Source organism: Denticeps clupeoides, chromosome 10, assembly GCF_900700375.1.
Source record: "Denticeps clupeoides chromosome 10, fDenClu1.1, whole genome shotgun sequence".
In the NCBI taxonomy this organism is placed as follows: domain Eukaryota; kingdom Metazoa; phylum Chordata; class Actinopteri; order Clupeiformes; family Denticipitidae; genus Denticeps; species Denticeps clupeoides.
In genome coordinates, this window is record NC_041716.1 from 13,679,316 (window position 1) to 13,705,913 (window position 26,598).

General features: G+C 40.6%; 1 protein-coding gene across 1 annotated transcript in view; it reads left to right on the forward strand.

The window, feature by feature from the left end:
* Positions 1-26,598, forward strand: part of LOC114798108 (synaptotagmin-6-like) — a 56,899-nt gene that overhangs the window by 12,426 nt on the left and 17,875 nt on the right. The gene's annotated exons all lie outside the window — the stretch shown is intronic.

Sequence of the window (26,598 nt, forward strand, 5' to 3'; positions counted from 1 at the left end):
CCTCCACTGGCAAAAAGAAAAGGATGTCATGGTCTCGGAGTGATGTTAAAAGCCGACATTATTTCCACTAGACCTGGCGGAACAGGGGGATTGCAGGGGGTTGAGAGAACAGGTGTAATTAGAGAAGATGTGATGATCACGGTGCGGTCAGGGAGCAGCAGGTTGGAGAGGAGGGGTTGTACAAGAGGGTGATGTGTGCCCAGCATGTGAGATGAGACAAGTCATAAAGGAGCAGATGACAGTGACGATCTGATTTTCATAGTTGATGTGGAGCAGCTATAATAACTACCAACCAGATGTCTTAGAACACACTGCAGTTTAGAATTGTTAATCATAAGGACTGCACTGACATTAATTATGCATTACACTGAATAGTGGTTGTTTCTTGAACATTTAGTAATAATACATGTTATTCTTTCAAAAAATATGAAAGAAGTATACAAGCATTAAGGTATAAGCAAATGTGACTCATGAAGGAGGGCACAATGCACAAATGATTGACTTGAACATGACCATATTACTCATAACCTCTCAGGCATAGCTCTCCACACAAAAACCCAATGCAGGCAACACACATTACACCTAACACTTCACAGGCGAACAACCTCGACACAATAAGGAGCTTTTTATTAAAGGGGGTAATCAGACACATGTGGGGGTCATCAGTGCTCAGATAAGATGTGGCGCCACCTGGTGGGTCAAAGGCCCCAGGACCTGACATGATAATTAATGTGCTTGAACGACCGTCTAATGACCAATGAACTGTATTTCACAGCCAAGATAGGAATAAAAAGAAGGAGGAACAAGGGTCACACAATACAGGCGTTGTAAGCACAACACAAAAGACCCACATACCATCACCGCATTATGTTAAGTTGCTAAAAATAGGTCTGTGGTAAAAAGATGAGTAAGAGGATGTCAGGCGGAGACACCCCACTCATGTCACATGGAATCTCACAGAAATGCTGCACATTCACCTCGGTGAGCTTCATGCACCAGTCTCCAAGCAACTTCCATTCTCTGCTGAAAAACGAATCCGGTGCAAGCCCATTTTCTCATTGTTTGAAATCAACCTTTCTCGCCGATGTTGCTAATGGACCTCAGATTTTTTTCATTTTTTTGTGTCGACGTATTTCTCTCTTTGTATGGTTGTTTATTTGCTGTGGGAGAAAGGTGAAAGGACTTCAGACTTCCTCTGCGGCACATTACTGCAGTCAGATTTCTGTTTATTCTTTGAGCTTTGGCACACTGGTCTGGTGTGGCCTCTCAAGGGATTGATGGCTCAGAAGGACGTGCTAAATCTTCCCAAGGGGCATGTTTGCATGACTGCATGTTCCTTACCTCTTTGCCACATCTTGATCTTGAATAACCTGTTACTGTTGCTTTTTGCAGTGCATGGCATACATTTTGTCCTTTATTTCTAATGTGTAGGAAGCAGAACATATTGTCAAACATAATGATGTGAGCAACTTTGACAAGGGCCGAATGATGATCTCCAAAATAGCATTCCTTGAGGGGTTTTCCATGTCTGCAGTGGTCAGGACATAGTAAAGTGGTCCAAGGAAGAAAAATGGCAGTAGGGTCATGCTACATGTGGGGAACATGCAGGGTGGACTGTGTAGGTCAATCCAGCAGAAGATCTACTGCAGGTCACACTGCAGTGAATGGGGGCTGCAAAACTACAAACCAGTCATGGTGTGCATGCTAATCTCTCGAAAAGCATCTACAATGGGCAGAACAACACTGGGTCTTTCTACAAAATTTTTCGTAATATTTGGCAGGTGGTCATATTTTTATTGTTGATTTTATTGTTGATGTTTTGAATAAAATGTACATAACTACAGTACAGGCCAAAAGTTTGGACACACCTTCTCATTCAATGTGTTTTCTTTATTTTCATGACCATTTACATGGTAGATTCTCACTGAAGGCATCAAAACTATGAATGAACACATGAGGAGTTATGTACTTGAAATAACTGAAAACATGTTTTATATTCTAGTTTCTTCAAAATAGCCGCCCTTTGCTCTGATTACTGCTTTGCACACTCTTGCCATTCTCTCGATGAGCTTCAAGAGGTCGTCACCTGAAATGGTTTTCCAACAGTCTTGAAGGAGTTCCCAGAGGTGTTTAGCACTTGTTGGTCCCTTTGCCTTCACTCTGCGGTCCAGCTCACCCCAAACCATCTCGATTGGGTTCAGGTCCAGTGACTGTGGAGGTCAGGTCTCCACTTTTTGTTAAGTACATAACTCCACATGTGTTCATTCATAGTTTTGATGTCTTCAGTGAGAATCTACCATGGTAAATGGTCATGAAAATAAAGAAAACATAATGAATGAGAAGGTGTGCCCAAACTCTTTGGCCTGTACTGTATGTACAATATACATAACTGTCACAGGGGGAATTCGATGACGTACTTGCAGACATACTTTGGGCGTGGGGATAAGTCGTCGTACCGGTAGAGGACACTGGGCGAGCGGGGCAGGAGGACCGGGGGCGCCTGGCCGGCGAGGAATGAGGAAGTAATGAACGCGCTGCAACGCAGCGGGGAGTCAGTTCGGGATCTTTGGGAAGGACCGGGGCAGAGGAGAACCGGAAGACGGCGGGTTTCAGGATGGTCCGGGATCTTGGACTGGACGGGAGTAGGTCTGGAGCGGCAGGACAGTGGGGGAGCATGGAATCCCGTCTTAACCGATGGGTCAGGTAGGTTCGAGGTCAGGGGCAGGTAGAGGTTGTAGCCAGGAAGTTCCGGTCGGGGTTCCTTTCGTGGTTTCCAGGGGGTCAGGCAATTCTCAAAGTCGTGGGCAGGCGAAGGTCGTATTTCAGGAAGGTACAATTATCTTAGGTCGGGGGTGAGAGAGCTAGCGTCTCTGGCGAGAAAACTCATACAACTCATACAAAGAGCGGGCGTGTCTCCTTGGGGTTACCTCACTTTTATACTTGCCACTGCCCGCTTCCATTTCCTCTTCCGGGTCATCGTCTCCCAGGCTGGTGAGGCGCCCTCTAGCGGGCTGGAGGCGCGTTGGCCATGACAATAACATAATGTACAACTATGATACAATTCTAACCTCCCATGCTGAGAGAAGTACCCCAACTTGATAGCTGGGTTATGGTTTGGGTGTTTTTGTGTTTTTCACTATACCTTAGGTCATGGAGGACAACTTGATCAATGTATTATACATATGGTTCATATTCATTTTGGAATCATGTGGTTTTGGCAACTGAATGATAAATCATTGTTCCGCAGAGGGCTAAAAAGAGGCCAGGCTTATTTCCTCATTGAACAGGCTCTCTCTGATGACGTGTTCTCAGGTCACATCCTATTGTGTGTAATGATTTGGCACCACGTTGTGCTTGCAGCAGCAGGGAGCTCACCTGCTTGCAGCCTCTTTTGTGTTGGTCGATAAGGGGAAATTCTGATTGTCTCCCATTGATTTTCAATAACCTTTTCCACTGGCAGTGGTCAATCAAAACAAATGAACAGCATCAACTCCTTGCTGTGACATTTATCAAATAAACCCTGATCTAACCATAACAGCAAGGCATTCAACTTAACCTCATCCAAGTCTCCCGAAGTCTGTGTTTTCTGCAATAGTACATTTAACAGCATCTACTAATGTATTTGTCCCATGTGTCACCAAATGTAAATCAACTTCATTAGGCCTCTTAATGTTAATAGTTCCTTTATCGACCATAAAATAAAAACGCTGACTCTGGAATATCTCATTATACCCCAAGTGCTGTTTTGCAGGCTGCTTTATGTGGCGTTATATAGGTCAACATTGCAGTAGTTACAACTGTTCATGCCATTGTAAGAAATTATGAAATGTATTGTCATTCATTATCCACAGCACATAATATATGTATAATGCATTATGAAAGTATTTTTTTATAGGAAGTGTTAACCAGGTCAGTAGTTGGTTAACTTCTTCTCACCACGAGAATACCTGGATTCATGCCCCAGCCTTTGTTCTTTTCTTTTTTTTTTTTTTTTTGCTTTGGTACCATTGACCCTGGTTTGTGGTTTGTGGTTGTATAGTTCCATCCAGGGGTCAATCTGTTTTATAGATGATGTCTTCTGATGAATAGCGGTACTTAAATGGATGGGTGGTTTTAGAAAGTGGCTGGATGGTTGATCTGTTGTTCTGGAAATAGGGTTACACCTTCTAAGTGTGGCTTTATTCAACGTGCATTAAATTACTGTATGCACCTTTTTGAACACATGCATTGTGTAAAATAATAAATCCAGATTAAGACATTACTTAAAACTTCATCAAACAATTTGAAACCTCTGATTTTCTTTTTTTTTCACAAATGGCCACAATTCCCCCCAAAAAATTATCGATACTGTTGAATTAATCCTTTAAATGGGCAGTATTATCATCTCAGCTGCACTTTGAGGACTTTGCTTAGACTGGTGCCCTGCCAGGGATTGTTGAGAGAAGCACAGCTGGATTCTACAGCTAGAGTTTTTTTTTTATCTGCCAGTGTTCTGTCTGGATTTAGGCAGCAAATTCTTGGTGCTGCGTCTAAGGTGTCATTCAGAAGAGGTATCTTCTGCACCAGGTTCCCTCACACACTGCCCTGAGTGCTGATATCAGGGAGGAGAGCAGCTCGGTGCACTAGCACCGTACTGCGTTGGAGTCTCTACTCGGTTAGAAGCACACACACATAAACACACAGTGAATGTATAATCACTGGTGTATTAGCATCTCTAGCACTCGTCGGTGGTCTACACACTGATGCCATGTAGCTGCAGGAAGAATAAAAAGTAGTAAGTGCGCTGTCTGTGGTGCTGATTGCTGAGATTCTTAGGAGTTACATTATTCTCAGACCAGTCAAATCTCGTGTGTGTGTGTGTGTGTGTGTGTGTTGGTTCTGCATGATTTAGTCCCTTATCCAGACCTGCGAGAACAAAGCGGTGGCATGTACGTGTGCCCCTTTCACAGGGCGGTCCCCTCTTTCATCAATCACTGCTGTCTAATCGCATTCAGCCCTAAAAATAAAAAGGCTTTTTTGCGGCGGTCCTCTTTGGCACCCCGCTCACATACACGTTTTCATATTCATTAAGATGCTGCTTATTCAAATGTATGCGACTGAACTTCGGTGAGTCCTGAGCTGAAAAAAAAAAAAAAAAAAAAAACACCCGCTTGTTCTTCTCCCGCATAAATTGCTGTTTCTCTGTGTATTTATCAGTCCTGCCGTATGCGGGTAGTGCAGTTTTGGGACAATGGGAGTTATCTTTACTACAGAGATTAGGGCGGTGTGTTTGCAGAGTGCATGTAATTGCTCTGTGCGCAGGGTGAATGATTAGCCCCCACATGGAAGCTGGGTGTGTGTGAGGGTGTGTGTGTGTGTGTGTTGGATCCTGCTGCCTGGCTTGCTGTTCACAGTGCTATAGAAACCGAGAGTCTGAGAGTAGCGCTCATTCTATCTAGGAGCAGGGGAGGGAGAGCATCACCAGCAGAGAGAGGGAGGGACAGAAAGAGAGAGAGAGAGAGAGAGAAAAGGGGGAAAAGTGTCAGAGGGGAACAAAAGAAAGGAGAAACGGGGACAGACAACCACCGGTGAGTACAGCTTGTCACTCCTTGTAAGATCAGAGCGTTTTTTTTTTTTTAAGAGCGTGAAGCTCTTATAGCCAGTGGGGTTGTTGCAGTTCTGCAGGCTGATGTAAAACATGTTGCTGGTACAAGTGGGTGTGGAGTGTCCAGGTTGCACTAGGATCTGACAGACTGAGCCACTGGTTCCCACTGGTTCTCTTGCCTGGAAGAAGTTCATTAATCTCTTCATTGTTGCTCAGAGTCAAAGTGGATTTGCTCTCGAGCACTTTTTGTGTGTCTCTCAGTCTTTTTTGTCTATTTTATTATCGGCTGGTTAATATTGTATACGTGTGCATATATTGTGTGTGCACGTGCATAGTCTCATTGCTCGGATTTGCTCGGAAATGAGATTACTGTGTGGCTTTGTTTGTTCGTATTTCACCGGTCCCTGTCGTTCAGCATTAATATTTGATAAGATTCTGTGAAGTGAGTTTTTCCTGTTGTTTGTTTCGTTTATTACAGTGTTCACTCTGTGTGCATGTCTGTGTGGACTGAAAGGAACATTGACATTGGGATTGGGATTGCACTGGAATTATGTAACGTGTAATTAGCCACAGAAGTGGCTGTGTGTTATGAGCCCTGAGGTCCTTCACAGGTTTTTATGGGTTCTCTGCCGACAGGTGTCTGTAGCTGCAGTGTTCTCTGATTAGACTGTGTATGTGTGTGGCTGCATATGTTATATATCTTTACGAAGACCAAACGTCATCTCTAACAAAAAACGTGATATTTTAGTCTAACTGGGACCTTTTGGTTAGGGTCATTAAAATTGATCATTTAATGTAAACTGTTTAATGTAAAATGTTTATTGTATATAAATGCCAAAATAAGAAATACTTGTCTGGTTTATGTTTAAACAAAGAACAAATTTCATCACAAAAGATAGGAAAACAAATATTTATAAAATATATAAATAAATATTTTTAATTATATAAATAACAAAAATGAATATTCGCAGATATAGGAAATTCCATTTTAAAAATTTTACGTGACACTTTTAATAAAAATTGATTGAAAGTTTGTTATACATTTAGAAACGATAGTAAAAATGTATCATCATTGGTCCTCAAAAAACTGTGCAAATGTGTGTATGTGTATCTGTGTGTGTATGTGCATTAATGTGTGTTTCCACTAATGCATAAGTCGTTTCTTTTGATTTAGTCATGCAGGGAGTATGTGTCACTCCACATAAGCATGACCTGCGTCAGATCATGCCAAGTGTGTGTCTAGTTGTGTGTGGGCATGCTGTGTGTCAGCTTTTATAAAGCTTAGTGCAGCAGAAGAAACGAGGGGACAGTCGGAATTTCTAGCGCTGCTGGAAGCATCTAGATAATATGCTCCTCCATCTGTGAAGCACTGCACAGTGTCCACTTTGCAACAGAGACACCAGCGCAGGGAGAGGCCATCTCCAACTCCCCAGGGACCCTGCCAAGGGAAGCACTCTGTTCCTTTATTCAATTCACCAAATTCCCCGATCTATGAATACCAATTATTGTCCAGATCTGATGATGACATGTGGTAGTAATGTGATTACAGTGCGTCCAGAAACAATACGTGAACAAAACCAGAGCCGGAGTGGAGAGAGCTGAGTAGAGGGAGGTTGAGGATTTGAAACAGAAATGTGGATGGCTTGAACTTTCAGCATGAGGGTAAATTCAGTCAGGCATTGTCAGCATTCTGGCATATTCTCTCTCATTTCCCTCTCCCATCCCCCCCGTCTCATCCTTCCTCACCATCTCTCTCATGTTCGTGACATGAGTACCACTGATATGGTCGACTACTTGGTCTCAACCCACCCCCCACCCGCCCGACTCTATTGCAGAAAGATCAGTGTGAGGAGAGCTGCTGAGTGAGCCAGAGTTATGAGGATTATTCTGGGTATACCAGGGGCTGTCCCCTGCAGCAGGGTTTGGGGCTTCTTTGTTAATATGTCACGCACGTTAAGATGAATGCAAAAGGCTCCCGTTGCTGCTCTGCGAATTGTGCAGAAACAGTCATACTGGGCCAGTCAAACTCCACAGGCTTGTCCCTGGTACAGATGGCTTTGTATGCATGCATGCATGTCTGTGTGTGTGTGCCTGTCTCTGAGTATGTGGCTGCGAGCATGTTTACGCATGTGTGTGCACTTTTATTCCCAGTGCATGCATTCATGTGTGCATGTTGATAACAGAGTGTGTGTGGGTGTGTGTGTGTGTGTGTGTGCATGTTGATTGTGTGCTCGTGTGTGTGCAATTGTGATGTAATTGTATGTGTATGGACCTCCCCAGTGTGCTGTTATAGCAACAGTCTCTCCCAGTACAATAAAGCATGCAGTGGCTTTCGACAGGTGCATCACCAGATCCATTCCCAGAGAGTCTGCTGGGTAGCTAGTCTCCCCATGAAATAAAAAAAAACATATTGCACCATACAGAGGAGAATGGATGTGGAGCAGGCAGAGTGTATGAAGGTTTGTGTGTGTGTGTGTGTGTGTGTGTGTGTGTGTGTGTGTGTGTGTGTGTGTGTGTGTGTGTGTGTGAAGGATAGTTCCATCTGATCTATAGTTGCAACTCTGATCGATCTGACTTAATCAATACTTAATGAATAAATACACACCAATCAATATTTAATACTAAACTATCATGTTATTGTTAAAGTTCGTTGTACAGAATATAAAAAACAGTAAACAGTACTGAATAAGCAAAGCTCTGTTGGTAAATTAAACAAATATTCTGTCATCCCGTGAGTAAAATTAATATATCAATATAAGATATGAGGATAGTTATTATGTCACTTTAACTTTATGGATTGAAAAAGACAATATCACAGTATACAATAGGAACTCTGTTATTCAGCTTCAACCCTGTGAGTCAATTCTGATCAATATTTAGAGCTGGGGTCCCTGAAGGGCCACACCATGCTAACAATAAAATGAAAAAAGATGGGTTCCTGCTAAAAAACGGAAGGCTCTCTATGCTTAGTAGTTCATGGATCAGTCCTCTCTCATCAATATTTAAGGATCGGAGCTGAATCGGAGCAGTGGTAACAAAGGAAGGCTGGATGCATGCAGCTGATGTGAATTCCTCCATGGTGGAGAGAAGGCGGGAAGACGGAACATGGATTTGGAGAAACAATTAGTGTTACACAAGAAGCAATAAATAGGAACAAGTTCAGATCGTAGTCATATCCACAGGCGACGGGGTTAATCCGCAGATTGGGTGGGCAGAGTCAGGAAGATTAACATTCTGATTAATAGCTATGAGGTTGCGGGCGGGTGAAATAATATATCATATACCAGGAAAATATTAATTATGTTCTCCAGAATGTGAACGTATTTTAAGATTCACTTTTCTCCAGGCATGAGTTAGGCAGATTGAACTCCTATTGCAGTAGCTGCCAGCCTACTAATTTGAGCTGTTGTGTGCTTTTAACTTCATTTGTTTGCTTAAGTGTAACTGTGGTTACTTTAATATCCCACAGAGATAATGATAAGGAAGTCATTTGTTCAGGCAGGTGGATGATTTATGCATACACATGTACTTAGGTGACATCACAGCTAATTACAAAGGTTGCTTTACTTGGACTGTGTCTTCAACAGAGACCTTCATTTCTGATGACACTATTACTAACTCTTTAATAAAACAGGGCAGAGTAATTTGTCCATGTAAAATACAGTTATTTCTGCTACTTGGCAGCTATGCCAGAAATGCCTTTTGGAAATTGAGGATTTAATTCTGTCTTGGAGGGATGAGCTGGAGGAGCTGACTTGCCAGAAGGAGGCTGTAGAGGCTTTTTGCTCCATCAGATTAAGCTGGGCGGTTATGAGAAAGATCAGCGCCACCCTTGTTCCGTGTCATTGGGGGTGAGGAGAAGACGGTGGTCACTACCACCCCCACCCATGAGACACAAATCACGCAGAGTTCTGCCCTTCAGTCCAACCAGCCCAGCCATCAGAGCTATGGTAGCTCAGGGGGACATTATGACCTGCTGTGTGTGTTTGTGTAGTCGAGTCGGTCTACATGAATAACCAGAAAGACAGTGACTGACCAGACTGACTCAGTCTGTGGGCATTTATTTATTTGAGTACATTGTCGGGTGTGACCCCAGTAACACATTTTCTGAAATGTTCAGAATGTGTGACCCCAGCAGTTGCTCAGAGCGTGTTGAACATTAGCTGCTGTCAATTGTAAAAAATAAATAAATAAATGAGTGACTGGTCTAAAAATAACAACTAAATATACCCAAGATCTGTAAAAGGTTCCAGAGGAATGATGTGCTGCTGTAATTTCTAACAAAACAGAGCAAAGAAAGTACAAAAAATATCACTGGTTTCAATGAAGCAATGTGACAAAGCCTTGTGGGGCTTCGTGGGATTGACAGCAAGGAATAGCAAAGACAATTCCAGCTTCAGGTGAATCCACAGGTGGCATCTAATCTGTCTCGCTCACATTATCATATGTAAACAAGATGGGGGGAATTCAAATATGAAACACAATCCATTCTAAATGGACTGTGGCAGAAATAAGAATAGAACTAATTTCAATTAACTTTACTTTGACTTCAGAGAACATAACATCAATCAATACATTCAGTAAATATCACATACAGTAATTCAATAAGCTGATAGACTGTACAAAGAACAAATATTCAAATATTTTACAGTCTGTTTTGACCTTGGGCTTGATCAAAAAATAAATTCACACAAACACATTACACATATCTGTGAAAAAACAACTTAAAACCACAAGCCACTAATAGGCTCACTGACCTAAGGAACATTTTCTTAGCTCCAGTGAAAATATTTAAATGCAAACTAGTAATATAAAATAATTGATACTATGTTCTGCATATGAATTGATAGAGACAGAGAATTTCAAGAGCCTCAGTGAGAGTGTAATAAACAGAACGTGCAAGCCGTTTCGAAAGCTGAATGTTCTCAGGCAGGATTGATTTCTTCAGCAGTGCTTTAATAATTCAGGCCTCCAGGCTGTCCAGTAACACAGGGGGTTAAATCAGCTGACTTTGGCACAGATTTGCTAGAAGTAGCTAGAACTTTTCATCCCAGCTGTACATCACTCAACTTAGATACTTCTAAGGGGAGGATCTGTTTATTACTACGGAGAAAAAACATGTTTTTTGGTAAAACCTCCACAACTCCCTCTAAAGCCAGCGCTTCTAATGGGGGACGTGTGACTCGGGGGAACATGCTTTTTTTGCCCTTAGTCCTAGATTTGACAGACATTAAAAGAACTTTGCTGGATTTTCTCTTACTCATCAAACAAAAACCTAGAAATCTTCACTTTCACAAACTTACACACTCGTGTTGGTTTTTCAATTGCTGCAGCCGATAAAATGTGAAAATGCTAAATAATACAGCCGCTCTTCCACTTGCTGCGGTTTTGACACTATGCGATGTTTCAAAATAAATGTTCCAAATGGAAAAACAGAGAATGTTTAATATACATTAATATAGTGCGTTTCAGCTTGGGGTCAAACTACATGTGTAAATCCTCCATGCCCATTCACACTTGTGAAAGCTGTAGATAATAGGTTTAAGGGGGTTTTATTTGAAACGTTGCATACTTTCAAAAGTAAGCAGCGAGTAGAAGACTTCAGCATCTTCACAATTTGTGGGCTGCAGCAGTTGAAACACCATTTGTGTAAGTTGACGTACACGGAGGGCAAAATATCTACTTCTGTCTATGGGGGGTGTAAATCATTGAGAAGCAGTGCACTAAAGCTAAGGAAAGTAAAATATGTTATTTGAAAATTGTATAAATTAATAAATATGCACTGTTTCAGTCGAATCTTGAAGTTATTTATTTGAACACATCCTCAGGAAATCAATGCCACCCTCCACCGTCAAGTTATGTTGCTTGTCTTTGGCTTTGGAGCAGTGCTTGAGCAAGGTACTGTCCCCACACACTGCTCCCCGGGCGCCTTTCATGGTTGCATACTGCTCACTAAGGGTGATTGGTTAAATGCATGTCACCATGTGTCATGCAGTGTACCACAATGACGAAAACAATCACTTTCAAATTTCACTTTCATTCTCTGAACATATCTGTTTTAGCCGCTTACCAATAAAGACTATACTTAAAAAACAAATTGTTGCTTCACCAGGTTTTACTGTGCAAGAATAAGACCTGACTGACTTTAAAGCAGCCGATTCTGCAATTAAAACAGACAGGCGTGCCATGAATCAGTGCTACACAACTATCACATCTCATTACACTCGTTCCATTACTTTTCTCATCCCGCTAACCTAAGCCCTTCTTTCCTTTCTGTCACTGTCTTCTTTTCATTTTCCTGTCATCTGCTATTTCATTCATTAGAAAAGTTGACAATAATTAAGTATAATGCAACAGCATAATGCTATTGTATGCTGTTCTTTTTCTAATCCTGCAAAGTTTTCATTCCTTTTTTTAAAAAGCAATAAAAGCAACTGAGTCACACCAGTCCTGTGACACATATAGGAACGGTAATTAATTTAATTCACTTCTGTTGCAATTTAATGGAACCCTGCCTACACATTCTCAACAGGAATGGTGACGTAAATCTGGTACAGCCTGGAAGACAGGGGACCACTGTGACAATTGTCATCAGTGGTGACAAATGTCTATTAGATGATTTTCAAAGGCTGACTTTGTTTTGACTGACTTGCTGACAGTTCTTGATTTGTATTTCTTTATATTTAGCTTATTAATTTAGCTTATTAATATTGGGGAGCAAAGGCAAAGATGCAAAACAAAAAAGCAATTAGCCTGTTGGAAATGCCATCCTGAAATAGCACCATCATTAAGAATTTTCAGAATTTCAAAGAAGTGCCTTTATTATTTCAAAATGATTCTTATTGGAACCATCACATATCCAAGGATTTAAAGGTCATTACCATGTAACATACTGTGATCAGTACATCATCTTATACATGGAACATAATACTTCTATAGCTGTGTGGGCTTTTTTTTTTCTAGTGAACCCATAGTTCCATTTAATGGTCTCTAAGATGAGTTCCTTGACATGTCAGAAAGCTATTTGTCTCAGGGACACAATGTAAATAACAGCTCTGTCAGCTATTAGGCAAATGCTTAACCACTTTTTGTTCTGTACCTCTTGCTGTTTTCCATGCACGATTAAACTTGGGGTTTTCAGAATAAAAAGAGGGTGGTCATCTTTTAGATATTTAACAATAAAATGATAAATGATAACACTTCCTAATTCCAATAAACTTAATCATGAGCAAATATGAGCAACAGTTTGGTGTGCTATGATTCATTAATGATAAATCAACATTGCATAAATCATTACAGACCAGTTAAAATAGTAAAAAAATAATATAATACTTTAAATAAAGGTCTTAATGTTCCACAGGCAGGCGTGGAATCCTCCATGCTGTTTTGAGTTGTCTGACCCAGTGCCTTATGTGTTAATAACATTTGCAGGCATTTGTCTGCCTACTATTATTTTTACATCTTAGCCAGAGGGATTCTGTGGAAAATTCCACCCACTCAATTTACGCTACTGTTGAATGAAGGGTGTGTTTTTATCTGTGTATAAGAAACAACAAATTCATGCGTGTTTCTGCTTCTTTATACCCTGACTTTTGGGATCACCCAGAAGCTTCTCTAAATAGCCAACATAGAATAGAATAGAATGCCTTTTATTGTCACTATACACAATGTACAATGAGATTAAAAGTAGCTCCTTCAGTGCAGACATGAATGTAGTAAATAGAGCAAGAAAATACAAATATACAAAAATACAATACAATAAGGTCCAGGAATTACAAAGTGAAGATATAGTGAAAATAAATAACTGAGATGGTTTTAAATACAGTGTTTATTAAGAATATGCACTGTTCAGTATGTAAGAGCATCGTCTGGAATATTTGGGCAGCCTGTAGTCTGCAGCCTTGCAGTCTGTAACCGGCATGAAAAGTGGTCTCTAGCCGGTGACTCTCAGTGCACAGCCACGTTGTAGGAAATCACACCAACCTGTAACATTGTTTTGCAGATGTTAATATCTGTTAAGATAGTTTGGAGAGGTTTGCTAGGTTCTAATTAATACTAAATGAATCTAGGCATAGTTAGAGTCAGACATGAATCCTCAAGTTAATGACATTAATACAGCATTATAAATGGGCTAGTTAGTTTAATTATGCCGTGCTCTTTACATTTGTTACATAACAACGGTCCAAAATAACATTCATACGATAACAATCATACACACAAAATGCTTACAAAGTCACATTTTATACACTTTAACCAAGTGCTGTCACATACAATTAAATAATTAATTAACCCTGTTTTAATAATAAATCTTCAGGCATAGTTCTGTGCTGCCAAAAAGCATAATTAATTTTCAAATTTTTAATGATTAGTTGGATAAAGAATACAAAAATGAATTACAAATCTGTCAGACAACTCATTGCCTTAAGGAAAAACAATCTAACTAGGGCAGAGCTGTTAACAGTGACAGTTTAGAAACCCAGGATGTTTTAGTTACCTTGTGTGTACATTAATTACACAGGTTTTAAATAATTGTGTGATGCTGTATCATTTTTATTGTGTCACTCAGTGTTCCTGTATCAGTGAGCAAATAGCCCTAGGTATGCTTTCTTTCTACGTTTCCTACCTAAATTATTCATTATGTAATTGTTTCATTGAGTCTGATATAGTCTGAAAGCCACATGTTCCATTTGGGAGAAACCAAAAAGTCAGCATAATGTGTAAAATCACAACCTAAAAGGTTTTATATAAATTTACATCTGTATGCTGCAACTATTGTAATACAACCAAATAATGCAAAAGCAAATAATAAAGCAAATTATTTTTGTTATACAATATGCAGTATTTCCATTATTATTTGACCTTCCACATCATTATAAGTTTTGATTCTTATATTTACTATGTACTATAGCTGTTATGAAGGGTGTTTGTGTCCGTGTGTGGATCTGTTCACACTTGAGAAAATTGATTGTAAAAAAACTCACCTTGTTCTGCGTACTCAGCACCTTGCCAAATACACCAACTGTATCAGATGTTCCCAGTCAGCTCGTGCCTCTAAAATCAATTCTTTGGACATGTGCACATGTATTTTTTATTTTTTTTTTTTGGCCATTAGTGCAGTGGCAATCAGTTTTTTTTTTTTTTTTAAATCAATGATCTAATTTTGCCCCCACCTTACATTCTCATGCCACCCAAAATCAATTTGCAGTGAAATTACTATGTCCTGTATGATTTCCTGCTAAATGCAGGACTTCGGTAAAAACTGACATGAGTTAGTAGCACGTAACGTCAAGCGCACACAGTGGGGATGGGATTTAAGCTAATTTCCGCTGAGTAAGACTTTTATTATAAAAGAAAAATCTGCTTATGGGTGTCAGTGACTACTCTTTAGATTAAACACTCTCTATATTGCACACACACACACACACACACATTAGAAAGCAACACTCAGTTCTGCGTATTTATTCTGTGATTGCCTGAGGGGAGGTTGGGGTGTGAGCGGAGAAAAGATGAGTGACTGTGAGAAAGTGTCAGGGGCTTCGCTATAATGAATTTGCTGACCATAGAAAAGTAGGAAAGACTCTGAACTTTAAAGCCCTGAAACAGAGCATCGTCTGTTCGGGTTCCAAGATGTGCACTCAGCTCATCTGCTCGAGTGAATAGCCTTTTCTCTGAGGTCATTTCAACTAATAGTGATTAGCACAAGCACTGCCGTTCCTAGCACATTTGTTGCCCTTGGCAAGCGTCACCCCTAATAACCATAACCCTGCCCAACCCCATCCGTCCAGTGGTCAAATAATCAGCTGCATGACAATGTCATTTTAACAACTACAATAAAAAATATAGTAAGTGTGATTCGAACCTGTGACTTTGTGGCTTTCATAAGCAAGTATGTTACCCACTTACTGTCAGTAGTTAAAGGGACAGTCCCCCCCTGGAGACACTCAGGGTTAAGTGTCTTGCTCAGGGACACAATGGTAGTAAGTGGGGTTTGAACCCCAGCAGGGGAACTCAAGCATGGGATATTGTGGTTGGTGAATGGTGTTGATGTAATTTCTGCAAATGCCCCCTCCACTCTCCTCCATGTCCCGCCTCTCTCATTATGATTTAAAGTGCCACACATCGAAACTGCACCTCATGAGGAAATCTCATTGTGTGGCTTCCTAAAAGTAGCTGCAATTCTGCAATTAGGTTGAATTTCAAGGTTGAAACTTCAGATGCAGTACAGTACATTTTCATTACAGGGGACCTTTAAAAGTCCGTGATTGTAAATCTGAGTACACTAATAAAATATTAGACACTAAGCATGCCACAACACAAAGACAAACTCAAGTGTGAAATCTATTCAATTACGTTTATCCACTACAGCAGCACTTTCTCGTTGGCCAGCAATCATTCAGATGACCCAGAAGCTCTGGCTTAATGGAATGATGGAGAATGTGGTTCTCATTCCAGTTCCTGCCAGAATGTTTTCATTCCAACCTTCTGTGCTTTCAACCTGCTGGGATTCAAACCCCACTTACTACCTGAGTGTGGTTCAAACCCCACTTACATTCCAATTGCAGGGCCAGTGGTGCAATGGATAACGCGTCTGACTACGGATCAGAAGATTCTAGGTTCGACTCCTAGCGGTTAAGTAAGCAGCCCCATAATCAGAATCCCGATCCGCCAAGGTGCCACTGAGGTGCCACTGAGCAAGGCACCGTCCCCACACACTGCTCCCCGGGCACCTGTCATGGCTGCCCATTGCTCATCAAGGGTGATGGGTCAAATTCAGAGGACAAATTTCACTGTGTGCTCCGTGTGCTGTGCTGCTGTGTATCACATGTGACAACCACTTCACTTTCACTTTTACATTATTAGCTTCACAAGTCACCTGATATTAATAAACCAAGGGATGGAATTCAAACTTTCTGTCACATGCCTTCATGAATCGATTTAGGAACCCATCCTAGTGATTTGTTTTCACGTTCATGATATAGCAGCTCCCTGCCGCTTGTGCCCGCCACTTATACACTTGCTTTTTCTCAGCTCTTCCTCAATTCCTCACCTCAACTTCTATCATGGATGCATTTTGACCACCTTGTAGTTTGTTGCATAGAGGATCAGTTTTTTCACTTGTTTTTCTGGTATAACAATACTTTTTTTTCTCTCTGACAATTGTTTTGGAGCCTCGACCCTTCTTGGTTTCTATTTGTGTTAAAAAAAAATAGCAACTGCATCCTCCATCCTCCAAATAGCAGTGTGACAGGGGGGGGTGGCCCTTTCTGAACACAATACAACAAGCTATTTTGACCCCTAACAGCAAAATAATGTTGTTCTATCACAGGAACAGACAAGGAAAACAGACCTGCTGAATAAACTAATGTAATGCATTTTCATTCTTTCATGATGCTGCACCATTTACATTTATAAGAGTGTTCTTTCCTGATTTAATTACTATTGAATGGAACATATTGCAGCTCTATTGTTAGGTGAAGTCATTGACTGGTGACCACCTGTGGCCAGTCAGTAATAAACATAACATTTTAGTCAAAATGAATGCACTTATATAACCTTTATACACACACACACACAGTGCATTTATTTATTGCCAGAGAATCTAAGTGATGTGCTTTGGTGTCTGATTAAACCCAGTAATCACCACTGTCTGTAGAAAAAGTCATTATAAGTCAGTAGTTAGGGAGCCAGGCATGCTAATGGAAGGTTGCTGCTCTGCATTACTGATGAGCAGAGATGAACAAAAATAACCCAACAGTTCCAAGTGAAGACCACATGCCTGTATATAAAATACTAACTGAATAACATTTATAATCTCATTACGGCCATTTCTTTGTGGAAAGTACAAAGATCAGTTTTGCACACAACCAAGTGGAAGGTCTTAAAGTATTTTCATAGTATGTAGTTTGTATCTGAGAAAAGTGGTCAGAGGAAGCAGAAATCAAGGTCATGGGTACCCAAGGTTTTGTTGATGCTCATGATTTCATTGCTGTAGCACAAATAACTGAAATACTTTGAGAAGGGGTCAAAGAAGAGTGCATCATAGCTCATTGTGTATGGGGCCGGTAACTGCACACCAGTCAGCATGACTGCCCTTACAATGTTATACACAACTGGTCCATGGAAGAATGGAAGAATGTGGTCTGGACTGCTTAATGATATCAGCCAGAGAAGGCTTTCACCTTCATGGAATATTATTCTGTTTTGGAACAAAACAATTATTGACTGGTCTGTGATATTAGCTTTGACATTATTGGAGAGGTACATAGAGTACTTTGCAAAAGTTTTAGGCAATAGTAAAATTAAATAATTAATGGTGCTCCCAACAATTAAATTGTTCAGGAAAGGACTATCTAAAAGTGTAAATCACGCAAATAATAATTATTAAAAAGTAAAAGTGGCAATAATTAAATTTGATTTGAGAAAAACTGATATCTACAGATCTACTACAAGAACTGTGGGTTGGTGTCTACCCTGCAAAACAATTAATAATCTCAGTAGTAGTTATCAGGCTCTTTTAGTTATGACTTCCCTGTCAATGTGAAGAGGTTTGATTGATTTATGGCCCTATCTGTAGGAAATGAGTGTTATAATTTATGGCAGCCCCATCCTTCCTGTGACCCTTAGCCAGCCCACCCCCACCTGCCCCTTTCCCAGTTCGCACCTTTGACAGGCCCCCAATGTTGGAATGTTGGCTTTACATGTGGCAGACTATGGAGTATCACAAATTTATGGGTAAATTGTGTTCTTCATTATCACAGGTCACATCTACACATCATCCTAAAGCTTTGGTGGTAACTACCATTGAAGATTTTTTCTTCAGAGAGTACATCTATATACTGTTATTGAGGCAGTGGTGCTCCCTTTTCGCCTGTCATGGCTGCCCACTGCTTACCAAGAGTGATGGTTAAAAGCAGATGACACATTTCGTTGTGTCACCGTGTGCTGTGCTGCAGGGTTTCACAATGACAATCACTTGACTTTCATACCTATTGGAATTGACAGATGTCAGAATTGACCAATGTCACATCATACCATTAACAGTTCTATTGAAATGCTCAACAATGCTAGCTTTTAGGTCACGTCCTGTGGCAAAATGGTGGATACCGTATTTACTAATTACATTTTGAAAAACTCTGTACCACGGTCAGCCTGCAGTTTTTGGAGAAATCTGCCATATTTCAGAATGGTTTCAAATGCTCTAGTCTCCTCAGCTCTTGTCTTGCTTTCTAAAATATGTTCCCACATAAATTTACTAAATATTTCTATGCATGTTAGCATGTATTTATAACCATAATAACCATTTCCTCTGAATACATAGACATGTCAACAAGGTCTGCTTGAAATTGCCTGTTTTGAAATTGTCTAATTGTCAAAAGTTTTTGTAACTGAAAAGAAATATAAACGTTCATAAACATTCAGCATAAACATTCATAAGTCGTTTTCATGCAGCTTAATAACACACTTAATGTTGTGTAACAACATTGTGTAACAACAGAGTTATAATATGAGCTATTCTAAAACTCCAATTACACAACATGGCAAGTTTCATCAGCGTTTATACACATTTATACATTTATACCTCAGAAATTCTACTGACTAAAACCATATGTTTTTAAGATCGGGCAAACGTTCGCAACATGTGTTAATGTTAATGTGTTAAAATTCCGCACCTCATCAGCAATGATATTGCTGGTATATATCTCCCAAGAATGTTGGTGATAAATTGGTATGTCTCTGGCTGTAAAAGTTTCTGTTTTATTTTGTTAAAGTTGGCAATGTAAAAATATGCCTCTGGTTCATTGCTGCCTCTGGCTTGGGTGATCCACCATGCATCCGTAACAACTTTCCCATACTAATCAACCAATGATACGTTGAAGGACTTTGCACATACAGGTCTTCATGAGTTCAATATCTTGCCTGGCTGTGCAATCCAATTCGTCACCACCCAATGGATTTATGTCCTCACACGGTTGTGTCACCCCCTCAGGGGGCTCCTCATCCAGGGATTGCGGTGTTAGCTGGTCTGCAGATGATCGTCCAGGCGTGTATGTTAAATTCTGATCCCCCAGCTACAGCCTTCAGCAGTGGATGGTTCTCCAGAGCGTTTTTCAACCATAGTCCAACAGGATCTGTGACCAGTCAATGTCTTGTGTCCGGATCTTGGGTGGTTCTACTTTTTAGTGGCCTGCCGGGATGGGCGGTGATTCAGGACTCCACCCCTTCATCCAAATGAAAAAGCCAGACCCCGATCTCCCTGTATCCGGAAATTTCACTCCATTTTACCAACCGGTCAATCTTTTGAAAACGTTGTGAAGAATGTCCTTTCACAGGTACATCACTCTCAGGCCTTGTGAGTTGCTATACTCCTGGTATTATCCATGGTGTACAGTTTTACTTGACATTCTTCCTTGTCAAAAACATAGCCACAAACAATATGATAATATCCAGTCATATTCGTCACGGTCTGTAAGGTGTTGAAGAAAATTCCCCAAGCTCCGAGGTCTTCTTCTTTTCCAAACAAACAGCATTTCACAAACAGTTATCATGTTTGTAACAGGTGTCAAAAGGACAAAGCCATTATTCAGAAACATTAACCACTACACAATGAACCAATAAATTAATGAGACATTCCAACATTGGGGGTCAAAGGCTGGCTGAGGGTCATGGGAAGGTAGGAAGGAAGGGGCTGCCATAAATTATAACACTCCCTTCCTAAAGACAAAACCATAAACTATATGGTATTCCCCTACACAGTGGCAGAAGAGGGAGAATAAATCTTGACCTTTTCCTTTAGAGTGACAGCTAGGTCCGTAATACAATCAAGCTGTGCATACAGTAAACTAGTCTTTATTTACATGGGTAACAATTTTATGCATTATTGCTAATTCCACAGAGTCCGGATTCTGGATTGTAATATAGAGGTGAAATCTCCACACAATTACAAATGTATATATATTTTAAATCAATGGTTGCTGCCAAGTTTAATTTGTTGTTAAAAAATAACAGGGAATGACCCCCTACTAACAGGGAATGAAGGTACACAGTACGAGTGTATAGTACGCTGTGGCCATAGATACATGGGGGACCTTAGGTTGAAGCTTTTGGGGCATTGGTGGCCTAACGGGTAAGGAAACATACACCTAATCAGAAGATTGCTGGTTCCAATCTGGAACCGCCAAGGTGACAATGAAGTGCCACTTAACAAAGCACTGTCCCCACACACTGCTCCCCGGGTGCCTGTCATGGCTGGCCACTGCTCACCAAGGGTGATGGTTAAAAGCAGAGGACACATTTCGTAGTGTCACCATGTGCTGGACTGCAGTGTTTCACAATGACAATCACTTCACTTTCTCTTCAGTTTCATAAATATTGCAGCTTCTTCAAGTGACTATCCAAGTGAGGAGGTGAGGTACACCTACTGAACACTGAATACTGAAAGGTGGACTGGTGGGGTGTAATAAAGGTTATCCCAGATGGCCTTCTTTACATGAAGTTCCAGAATAATAGAACACTTTATGGGTTTATTTATAATATAATTGTGAATATTGCAAATGCACAGTGCATATACTACAGACATATGCACTACAGTTCTTTGTTCCAATTATCTACATCCATTTTTTCCAAAGCCCTAAGCAGGGATTGTTTTTTTTATTGCTCCCATTAATTACTTGTACAGGCTCTAACATTCTGTGCCCATGAATTTGAAATGGATTTCAGTTTTCATACATTGGATAAAGATACATTAATACAACAGCAGTATTAAAGGATCACTAATGCCCCAAATAAAGCTAATACAGATCAATATTACTGTAATAGTAGGTGTCTAGAAGTTGGAAGGAAAAACTATCAATCTTTTCTGCCCTTTTTTATAAATTTTTTATCAGTGTTCTCACTTCAGTTGGTTCTTCTGACAGCTGTTCCACAGAGGGATCCTCTCAAAGCACCGAGATTGTTCTCTGTGTGCAGTAGATGAGGAGACGTTCAATATGTCCATCACCATAATGCTGCAGGATCATGCAGGATCATTAAAGCTTAGCCCCATCTCCCTGCAGCACATCTTAATCGCCACATCGGACTTTTCCTTCTTTCATGTCACACCTCTGCTGCACAAGGTGATAATGCGGGTGTCGTTTTACAGCTAGAAGTGCACTTGTACTTCCTACACAGCCCAGTCTTTGATATGACAGCAACATGCTCAGAAAAAAAAAAAGATGACAATACACTGAGGGTGCTTTGACCTTTTCAATGCTGTATTGCTTAACCTGAGATACAAACCAGGTTGTGTAACAACAGGATATACAGGCAGAAAAACCAAGATACAACATCAAATTTTGAGCAAGAGCCACAGAGAATTATATGTAAAGATTGCAGAGCTAGTGAACAGAATGAGTTTTAAACAGCAAAAGAAGTGATGAAGTCAAAGGGGCTTAAATATGTGAGGTGAAGAAACCTACACAGAAATCAAAGACAAGAGACAGGATGAGAAAAGCTACGGTGTAATGAGAAAACTGCAAAGAGTTAAAGAAGCTGACTGTTCAGCAAGTAACAAGACCAGCAAGGGGTGCCAGGGCGCTGCGAGTCGGGCACATTAAACCAGTCAGAAGGGATTATCTCAACTATAAAAAACATATATATTTTGTAATTGCGTATATTGTTAACGAATGTGAAATGTTTTGCTAACACTGTAGGGTGCTGAATGGCTGTGTGCGCAGTTTATTTAAAGGTGTCAGAGTTGTCCACCTGGAAATGTAATACTCTGGCTAATAAGGGGAATCTAAAATTCATCTTTTTAATGTTTCTGAAATGTCTTCTGACTGAAATTGCCACCTGTCTGTTTTTCTGGAGATGCTCCAGAAAAGTATTCAAAAGCACATTTTTCTCTTATTCCAAAATTGATTCAATTCATTTTCCCCTCAGAATTCCCTACACACAACACCCCATAATGACAGTTAAAAAAAAAAGGTTTTTATATAAAAAAAAAAAAACGTGATAAAGGGCATCTGGATTTACAGCCTTTGCTAAATACTTTATTGATGCACCTTTGGCCACAATTACGGTGTCAAGTCTTTTTAAATATGATGCCACAAGCAGTTTGTCCCATTCCTCTTTGCAGCGCCTCTCAAGCTCCATCAGGTTGGATGGGAGGTGTCAGTGCACAGCCATTTTAAGATCTTTCCCTCTATTCTGACTAGTCTCCCAGTACCTGTAGCTGAAAAACATCCACACAGCATGACCACAGAATTTTGATTCTCATGGTCTGAGAGCCCTTCAGGTGCCTTTTGGCTAACTCTGTGTGCCTTTTACTAAGGAGTGGCTTCTTTCTGACCACTCTGCCATACATGCCTGAATATTGGATTGCTGCAGAGATGGTTGTTATTCTAGAAGGTTCTTCTCTTTCCACAGACAGAGCTCTTGGTCGGGTTCTTGGTCACCTCTTTGACTAAGTCCCTTCTCCACCAATTGCTCAGTTTAGGTGGCCTCCTGTCTCGGAGGTCTAGAGACAATTCGTTTGACTTCATGTTTGTTGGTTTGTGCTCTGACATGTTCCGTCAACTGTGGAACCTTATATAGACAGGTGTGTGCCTTCTCCAAAGCATGTCCAATACAGATTTTTCCAAAAGTGGACTTCAATTAAGCTGCAGAAACAGTCCGGTCTAAACTGAAGAAATGTGTAGTTAATGGGGTTTTCTACACATTGCTGTTTAACTTAAACTTAAATAATATACACTATCAGTCAATAGTTTGGATGCACCTACTGTGAGAAAGTTATGGAGACTAAGATGGAAGCCTGTCACAGGGGGAATTCGATGACGTAGTTGCAGACATACTTTCGGCGTAGGGATGAGCCGTCGTACCGGTAGAGGACACTGGGCGAGCGGGGCAGGAGGACCGGGGGCGCCTGGCCGGCGAGGAATGAGGAAGTAATGGACGCGCTGCAACGCAGCGGGGAGTCAGTTCGGGATCTTTGGGAAGGACCGGGGCAGAGGAGAACCGGAAGACGGCGGGTTTCAGGATGGTTCGGTATCTTTGGGAGGACGGGAGTAGGTCTTGGGCGGCAGAAAGGTAGGGGAGCATGGAATCCCGTCTTAGCCGAGGGGTCAGGTAGGTTCAAGGTCAGGGGCAGGAAGAGGTTGTAGTCAGGAAGTTCCGGTCGGGGTTCCTTTCGTGGTTTCCAGGGGATCAGGCAATTCTCGAAGTCGTGGGCAGGCGAAGGTCGTATTACGGGAATCTCAATTATCGTAGGTCGTGGGTAAGAGAGCTAGCGTCTCTGGCGAGTAAACTCATACAACTCATTTAACTCATACAACTCATACAAAGAGCGGGCGTGTCTCCTTGGTGTTACCTCCCTTTTATACTTGCCACCGCCCGCTTCCATTTCCTCTTCCGGGTTGCCATCTCCCAGGCTGGTGAGGTGCCCTCTAGCGGGCTGGAGGCGCGTTGGCCATGACAAAGCCATTTTAAAGAATCCAATGCAAGAAACATATTTAGTTTTTTTGTGGCAGGGGAAAGTCACGTATGTTTTTCAGACTGTTTTGTTTACTAGTGGGTTAATTGTTGTCATCATTAAAAGCCACTTCATGAGATGCTCATTAACATGAGTGAATGATAAGAAAGTGTTCAGTATAAACCTTCAGGTCTGTTGGAAAACATCCTTGTTGTCTAACTTAAGGTGATGGAGAGAAGCCAAGAGTGTGAAATGCTGCCATCACAGCAAAAACTTCCAGCTTTGGAGTGACTCAAATGTTCAATATTTTGCCTAGTTTGCTTTTGTGTTTCTTTAATATACAATTATTATTGTTCATTATATAATTATTTGTTTGTTTATTATATATAATTATTTCATGTGCTATTTCATAATCTTGGGTCTTGTCTTATAATCTAAAAGACCCATAAATTAGTAGGTGCATCCGAATTTTTCACTGGTAGTGCATGCATTCAAATCAAGGTAAATGCTTGAATTACATTGCAAATTTCAGACCAGCAAGCAGCATTAAGACTATGAAACATGCATTCTTTTAGTTTCTCTAAACTGTATTTTCCTAATTGTATGAAAGCTTATTCAGCCACTTTATGTGATTTACAAGATAACAAAATGAACTTGTGGAGTGTAAAATGATATGCATGATTCTAATTTGTTTTATTCCAAAATAGATATAATGTGTGCACTATTAACTGTCATGAATGCTTTGGCACTTTCATGCAGATAAAACGAACTGACAGATATGCAACCCTGGGAATAATTGGCAAGTTTCTATAGAAACCAGGTTGCATTTCAAAATAACGCTTGAAGAGAACAGCTTCAGGGCTTGAGTTTGCTCTTTAGCTGGGATTGAAAAGCGGATTCAATTAATTCAATTTTGATGCCTCATTGTAGACTGACTCACCGGCACTGTTCACTGTTCAGACTGCTTTTCCTGCTCATCCTGCTTTTTATCTTATTTTTTTCTGTCTCCTTCTCCTTCCATTTGATGAACACAAACGCATATTTGTTTTGCAGAAAGAAAACCACTCTTCCAAGACTTGTCCAGATTACTGGTTTAATTGTTGATTCTCTACTTATTCAGGAAACGTATTGCAGCTTTTATGTGTACAAGGCCATACGAACTGATGTCCCTTGATCTGGTTAGAGTGTCTGTGGACGAATTACAACCCACATTCACCCTGTAGGATGTAATCACCAGGAAGGAAATGTTCCTTGTCATTAATAATTTTCTCAGATGAGCTATTTAAGGTCTCCTCTGAACCTTGGACTTTCCTTTGATCCTGTAGAAACAGCAAAAACAGTCAGACTTCATTCACAAAGTTTATCCAACCCAGGGGATATAAAGAAAAAGGTGCGAAGACCACAGCAAGTTTGTGTAAAGATATGAGAAAATAAACATTAAACAGTTTACATTTTTCTCATGATAAAACTTATTAAAACAGATCTTTATAAGGCAAAGATGAATATGATAGGATATGTAATGTAGCATGAAAATGAAAAGTTTCATTTGGACTGAATATATGCAACTCCATAAATCCCATTTTAATTCATTAACTTGATTTCAGTCTGATTATATTTTCGCCAATATTAGTAAGAACAACACACAAAAATGCAACCTTCACTGCAGCTTGACTATGACAATCTACATTCATTAGCATCAAATTGTTTTAAACATGGCCAACAGGGATTCAATTTTTAATAAAAATGATTCTAAGAGGAATTTGTCATAAATTTTTGCTCATCAGCCACAAACAAACACAAACACAGGTCCGCATTGCTGATTGCTTGTCTTGTCCGCGCTCCGGTGCACCGGACTTAGCAGTGCAGGGAGCTGCCGATCGATGGGCAGGGCGCTTTTCCACCGTGAAAAATCCTGAGAAAATGACCGGTGATTGATCGCCGTTGCGCTTCGTGCAGGGGTGCACTCATTAATTGAGCACTAAAGCCACTCCACACCCCTGATGTGCTACATCCCTGAGGGACACACACACAAACACGGACACACTCCACAACATTAGTCGGCTGCAGTCACAATCAAACTCCCTTCCAATTAACAACTATTCAGCGCTGCTTAGTAGATTAGATTTGTGGATTTAAAAAATTAAATTATGGGTAATTAATGAATAATATAGACAGGAAGTAAATCTAAGACAGTATGCTTCACTCCTAACTTGCATTTACGTCCCAGTTTATGGCCTCCTTCTGTTCATAAAAACAGAATCGGCCACACCCAGCAGCTCCTCGAGCCGAGATAAATGAACGACTGCCAATAGTGCAGCATGGTGTGTGGAGCTCTTAACTGTGAGTAATGTCACATGACAGGGAGAATCCGAGGACATGAGGGTGATGGGCAACTGTCCAATGAATCCCGCCTCCATCTCTGATAAACCCTGGCTTCTTCTCAGACAACATTGAGAAAACATTTAGAAAAAGAAATGGAAAGTCTTGAATGGCATAACAGGAATTTTAAACAAACAAAAAAGACAGTTTCACTAAAGTTTCTTGATTCACTCACTGCCAATCTAATTTA